Here is a 7829-nt window from a genome sequence, read left to right on the forward strand (position 1 = left end):
AGATGGCGGTAATTGCAGGTTGTCGTTAAAGGCATTATTTGCCATTAGTGCGCGTGAAACAAAACCCAGCTTTAGTTCCTCAAAATAGTTCTAAAATGTGAGTTAGGGATAGAACAACTAATGCACAAACTTGAATCAGTATAATTAATGCTAAATAATGTTAGATATACAAAATAGATCTGATAAAACCGTTTTTATATTAAACTGTCAATAGTTACCATGCTTATGGTTTATTTAAAAGAAATGGCGATATCTCCGTGTGTTTTAGGCTTTATTACAAACTTGTTTACATGGTAGGATGTTTTGTGATACAACTAACCTATATAGCCACACATATAAATCAAAGGTGATATCTCTCCCAATGGTAAACAATACCTTTAGAGTGGTACGTCAAAGTTAAATCTCAACTTATAATTTGACATTTTTTTTAATCTTCTTATTTTGTTTTCTATCATACAATACATCCGAACCATATTGTGCTATAGTGTAAACCATGTTGAGGGTCTTTTTCTTTGGGGGTGGGGGGGGGGGGGGTGGGGCTCATTCCAGTGTTTGGGTAAGGCCCGATCTTTAATATATATAAAAAAACGCTTCTTTATCAAAGATATGCTTTTTACTTGTATGTTACTCTCGCAGTTGTACAAACGTGAATGATGATGGTACATGTGTAATAATGTCTGATCCGTAGATGTCCATGAAAGTCTTTCTGATCCGAGAACCCCCTCCTCCCCCCCCCCCCCCAAAAAAAAAAAAAAAAATCCGACATGGCGGCAATTTCTCAAATTTGCTCTTAAATGTGATGTACGACATAACTTTTCAGTACAAATGTATATTGTTCGAATAGAACTGTTCAAATTGATTATTTGTGCTGTATATTCACATGTACAAATGAGCATGCTGAAGCTGTATTTACTATTATCAAATTTTTCTTACATTACATTGTTTTTAGGCTGATTTCATGTGGGTTATAGCGTCACAATAATGATCTGAACTTGTGCCATTGGTAGATGTTTTCCTGTATCAAATATCAGGCTCACTCGAGAGTGAAAATGTTCATTTTCATTCATTTTAGAGTGACCTCAGGGATCACATGAAGAGTGACGAGTGATCCCTGAGGCCACTCTAAAATGAGTGAAAATGAACATTTTCACTCAAATTCACTGCAATTTCACTCTAAATCAACTGTTTTCTGTTATTCACTCCTTCAAAAGTGAAAACTTTCACTCGATATTTTGTCTTTTTTGGAGAGTAGAATATCACTGGTTTTAAAAATGTCTCTATAAAAAACCTAAGATGGTTTAAAATACATGTAGTATTACAATGTTCAGAATGTATAAAAACATATAAATAGACTGCAAAATATACAAAATTGTATCAAAATCGAAATAATACATTTAGTTTGGCGCAATACACTATGTCAACTTTGATGGCCGCCATCTTTATTTTTTGTTTTGAGTGGTTGATCTAAATGTTGTCTTTGAACTATATATCTACAGCAAGATTGGTGCCAAGTTTCAAGCTTCTACCTCTATTTGAAAAATATTTTTTGCTTCATTTCATCTGCTTCAGAACAATCTACTGTACTTTAAACTAATAGCGATCAGCGTCATCTGAGCTGCCACTTGGTATGAAAAGTTAGTTTGCAGGCACAAACCCTTGTCTGTTGAAAAAAAAGTCTGCGTTTGTCAAGACTACTACACGCATCACCGGCACTGGCGCCTGTAGCAGTGCCAGTGGTGCGTGTAGTAGTCTTGGCAAACGCAGACTTTTCACGACCAACAAGGTCTTGTCACAACTATTACAAGTGGCCATTTTTACATAAAATGAATTTTCAAGTTTGAGACATCATAACTCCTGAACCAAAAATGGTACTGACTTCTAATTTTCTCCAAATATTAATCATATGTCAAACAAAATTCTTAAAACGTTTCAAGACAATCCTTCAGTTTTCCTCAGTGGCCCGTTGCATAATACTTACCACTGAATTTCAATGGTAACTACCGTCAAAATTAGGCGTCACAGCCAATCAGCATCAAAGATTATAAAATTTACCGCTAATTTGAAGACTTACCGCTAGAAATGAGCGGTAAGTCCAGCGGTAAGGGTTTTATGCAACAGGGCCCTGATTTATGCTGAATCAAGCATTTTCATGATTTTGCCTTTTTCAAAAAAATATTTTAAAAAAATAGTATTTTCCTTAAAATCTCAATCTAGTTATAACAATAACCCATAAAAACCAACTTTATTCTCTTTCATATGTCAACAAATTTGTTGAAATCTGATGTTTCTATCAAATTCTATCTTTCAAGTAACAAATTCAGTAAATACTTATGGCGGCCATCTTGGACGCTATCTTGGATTTGGAGACTTTCGCAACAAAGTTTTTGAGGTAGACCAGTGGATTCAATTCAAACTTAAATAAAAATAAGCATGGTCTACTTAGTTTGTAGAGGGACTGGAACTCGACCTCTGTTTTTAGCTTTCGGCCCCCCGCTTACTACCAATCCAGTACTTACAAGTGTTATACCAGGGAGGTGAGATCACCTCCCTGGTTATACTTACACATCAAGACATCACACGGTGCGAGCTGTTTTATGGAGGTGGCGCTAAATCTACACGGAGCCAACAAAATCACGGAGCGTCTCCCCGTAAAACGAGGCGTAAATTGCACAGCGAATGCCGTAAGAAGTTTGCAGATCTTCCAACGGTGAATCACAACATTTCAGCTATCATTTTCAACACGTTTCTGATGTAAAATACTGATATTCAGCTTCTTTAGGCAAACATGACCTTCCCGAGAATGATAGTGAGCGTGCAGAACTTGTTTTTCACACACAGTACACACTGCATGTACTGCTGACGCGTGCTTCCTGGTACAGAGCCAGTATACAAGTGGCGCGATTCCCATACGCACGCCGTGTGGAAAAATTGGGTTTCAAACGCTGTTTTCCACTGGCTGCAAAATGCCACCACACACACACACACACACACGCATTACAAGCTTGTCTCGTGCCCAACGTCACGTAGAAAATAGTCTCATACACACAAATAGCGGTGTGCGACAACGCAGCTGATACACACCGCACAATCAAATGTGACACACACACACACACATACACACACACACACACACACACACGCAATACTAGTCTACGTAGGCCTACCTACCTCTTCCTGTCTAAACCTCTCTCTCTCCCTCTCTCTCGCTTTCTGTTGCCTTCAGTCACCGCTCTATAAACACGCTGACTGTGTAGGACTACATACATTATACCTGCTTCGCAGTGATGATTTTTTTTCCCCCGATATTGACCATGCGACTAATGTAGTGCGTGTGGAGAGCAACACTCTTCTGCCCAGAATAGCGTTTTGCCACAAGGCCATTTTTAGCACACAATAGATAATAATAGTGAGACTCTTATAAAGCGTTCATTTCTACCTAAAATAAAGATACTCGAGGCGCTATACAACCCCGTCGTGTGCAGTATTTGAGAGCAGTTCATTGCAAGGCAATCACCGACGTTGATAAATTGGTTTTTGGGTGCGAGTGGGTTGATATTGCACGCGGATGTTAACGGAGTTACTGTACTTATACCTCCCTGCTTATACCATGGAAGTGTGTATAGGGAGTAGCTCCATGGGTGCACTGAGAATTATTTTTATGAACCCGGAAATTTAGCGACCTCAATCTGTAAATTCGATGCCGGAAGAAAGGATCGCTGTAATGAATGAGACAGCAAGCAGTATTTAGTGAAAATGTCCTCTACAACATGTCTGACTTCTTTATAACGATGAAAAAAAAAGGAAGAAAAAATGTCAAGTCTGAGAAAAGAGAGAGAGTGAGAGAGAAAGAGAGAGGAAGCGCTATGAAAATATATATCTAAACTCTCATGCTGCTCAGATCAGGGGCCGCGGAACCGGGGGGGGGGGAGCTGTATACAGCCCCCCCCCCCCCCCCCCCCTGTACACTCACTTTTGGACAGTGAAAAAAAGAAAACAAAAGAAAGACCGGTGAAAAATCGGGGGGCGGGGAATCACACTAGGCATAACTCGAATTTCTCACAAAAAGTGTGCTTCAGATCACTTTATCTTGATTTTAAAAACGCAAAAGCTCCGTCTATATTGTTCATAATAATCAACATCAAAATATCCTGCTACCTTAAACAAGTGGGGCCGTCTCAAGTCGATAAAAGATGCAAAAACATACATCAAATTGGACCATTTACAACATCAAAATGCACAAAAATTTTCGCCATGGGAGGAGGAACACCCCCACACCCACCCCCACCCCCCACCCCCCCCCCCGTTCCCTCTGCTCGGTCGCTCGGGCTCGGTCGCTCGACTCCCTCGCATAGTAACCGCCGCCCTCCCAATATCACAAGATCATTATCCAGGCTAATTATACGCCGATGTGTCTAAGCGGAGGGGTTTAAAGTCTATAAAAGACGCAAAAACATGCATCACATTCCATCATTTACAACATCAAAATGCAAAGAGTTCTCCCCGTGGATGGGGGCTACATCCCCCTCCCACACCCTCCTCCCCCCCCCCCCCCCCCCCCCCATCCCTCCGCTCACTCGGGCTCGGTCGCTTGGCTCCTAAAGGGCTTTCAAAACAGCATTGCGTTTATCAACTCGTGAATTCCTTGAAAGCTGTTTGGATAACCTGTTTCTGCCGAGAAAGGAGAGTTGATAAACGTAGTCACTACCCTTTCCTAAAAGGCTTTCCTATAAGGGCTTTCAAAACAGCTTTGCGTTTATCAACTCGTGAAAATTCCTTGAAAGCTGTTTGGATAACCTGTTTCTGCAGAGGAAAGGAGTTGATAAACGCAGCCTTTATCTGTCGTGATCCTGAATGCTACAACGCGAAGCCCCATTTAGCTATGCGTATGGGGCTGCTGGTCGCAGTTATCATGCAATAATGGTTTCGTACAATACGTGTCCCCAGTACATGTACTATACCTCGCCGCCGTACACGGCGTCGAATACTACTAATAGTAAACGACTCTGGTATACTACGAAACCATTATTGCATGATTATAAGACATGAGAGCACTTTGGGGCGAGTAATAGTCTCACAGTGTTAGTTATAGGAAAGGTACTTTAACCTGAAACACAAACTAAGACAAGGAAATTCAGGGAAACTTTTGAGGTACCAAAACTTTATTCTTTAAATGTACAGATCGACTGAACACAATCTTTTACCATTGGCATTCATATCATCTCAGAAATTAATCATAACAACAGTATTCCGACAAGTCTGTCACTAGCACTGGCGTAGCCAGGGGGGGGCGATGGGGGCGATCGCCCCCCCTAAGATTTGGACCGGGGATTTGGGAGGCGGAAAAAAAATGCGTGTATACTGTATGCATGCACATGAAGCGGGTCTCCTTTGCAACCTTTCATCAAATAAGATATTTTTTTTTTGAATATTTCACTCAAAGTGTGCACCAGATCGTTGAATTTCAATTCAAAATATGCAAAATCTCTCATGCTTGGGAGGGGGATACCCCCTCCCAAACCCTCCCCCTCTGTGCCTCTTTCCCTAGCTTAGTACACTTTTTAGATTTACAAAAAATTATGAATAATTCTGAGTGCACAAGACTCATCACTTACATTCAGAAAACTCAAGGTTCCCTCATGTATAAGGGGAATTTCCCCGTTTAATCGACCCTTTCCTCCCTCAGCCCCCCCCCCCCCATCAGTTTTTTTTTGTGTGTGTGTGTGTGTGTGTGTGTGTGATTTCCCAAATGTTGATTCCATCAAATATGCGTAGACGAGATATCTCAATTTCAACCTTAAAAAAGCAAAAGCTCCAAGGGTTGGGAAGGGTGGGGATAACACTCGCCCACGCCTTCTCCCTGCTCGCCCGCCCCTCCCCCCCCCCCCTTCCGCCATGCATAGAAGTAGACTGTGGCTATACCCAGATCGCTGTATTTCAATTCTAAAAACGCAAAAGCTCCGCGAGCGGGAGGAGGAATCCCCCTTCCCCTAAGCTCTATATCTCACTAGACTTTATACATACACACAGATGGTGCACATTCGGAATAAGAGCTAAATTCCGTGATTTTATCACTTCGATGAAAAAGTATTGCACCAAAAATTTGCAACAGATCGCTGAATTTCAGGTCTGAAAACGCAAATCACCTTCGTGTGGGAGGGGATATGCCCCCATCTACACCCTCGTGTGCATGCTTTTTCTGTTTGACTGCTGAACAGACAGTGTTCATGATATTCAGTGTAAGAATTAATACAAGAAGATTATTTAGATGATACCATTTTATAGGCAAATTGTTCAATAATAATCTACACTAAAATATACTGCAACTTTAATCAAGTGGGACTGTTTCAACTCGTTAAAACACGCAAAAACATGCATCAAATTGCACCATTTGCAACATCAAAATGCAAACAGTTCTCACCGTGGGAGGGGAGACACCCCCTCCCCTCCCCCTTCGCTCTCACCGCTCTCTCGGGTTCAGTCGCGTTCATGATATTCAATGAAAAGAATTAATACAAGAAGCGTATTTAAATTATAGCATTTTATAGGCAAATTGTTCAATGATAATCTACATCAAAATATACTGCTACCTTAAACAAGTGGGACTGTTTCACGTCGATAAAACGCGCAAAAACATGCATCAAATTGCACCATTTGCAACATCAAAATGCAAAAAGTTCTCACCGTGGGAGGGGGGACACCCCCTCCCCTCCCCCCTCGCTCGCTCCGCTCGCCCGGGTTCAGTCGCGTTCATGATATTCAGTGAAAAGAATTAATACAAGAAGTGTATTTAAATTATACCATTATATAGGCAAATTGTTCAATGATAATCTACATCAAAATATACTGCAACCTTAAACAAGTGGGACTGTTTCAACTCGTTAAAACACGCAAAAACATGCATCAAATTGCACCATTTGCAACATCAAAATGCAAAAAGTTCTCACCGTAGGAGGGGGGACACCCCCCTCCCACACCCTCCCCTCCCCCTTCACTCGCTCCGCTCACTCGGGTTCAGTCGCGTTCATGATATTCAGTGAAAAGAATTAATACAAGAAGTGTATTTAAATTATACCATTATATAGGCAAATTGTTCAATGATAATCTACATCAAAATATACTGCAACCTTAAACAAGTGGGACTGTTTCAACTCGTTAAAACACGCAAAAACATGCATCAAATTGCACCATTTGCAACATCAAAATGCAAAAAGTTCTCACCGTGGGAGGGGGGACACCCCCCTCCCACACCCTCCCCTCCCCCTTCACTCGCTCCGCTCACTCGGGTTCAGTCGCGTTCATGTTATTCAGTGAAAAGAATTAATACAAAAAGTGTGTTTAACTTATACCATTTTACAGGCAAATTGTTCAATAATAATCTACACTAAAATATACTGCTACCTTAAACAAGTGGGACTGTTTCACGTCGATAAAACGCGCAAAAACATGCATCTAACTGCACCATTTGCAACATCAAAATGCAAAAAGTTCTCACCGTGGGAGGGGGACACCCCCTCCCACACCCTCCCCTCCCCCCTCGCTCTCTCCGCTCGCTCGGGTTCAGTCGCGTTCATTATATTCAGTGAAAAGAAGTAATACAAGAAGTGTATTTAAATTGTACCATATTATAGGCAAATTGTTCAATGATAATCTACATTAAAATATACTGCAACCTTAAACAAGTGGGACTGTTTCAACTCGTTAAAACACGCAAAAACATGCATCAAATTGCACCATCTGCAACATCAAAATGCAAAAAGTTCTCACCGTGGGAGGGGGGACACCCCCCTCCCACACCCTCCCCTCCCCCTTCGCTCGCTCCGCTCACTCGG

The sequence above is a fragment of the Diadema antillarum genome, unplaced genomic scaffold (genome assembly GCF_040938485.1).
Source record: "Diadema antillarum isolate AM-2024a unplaced genomic scaffold, OU_Dant_1.0 seq00000720_RagTag, whole genome shotgun sequence".
In the NCBI taxonomy this organism is placed as follows: Eukaryota; Metazoa; Echinodermata; class Echinoidea; order Diadematoida; family Diadematidae; genus Diadema; species Diadema antillarum.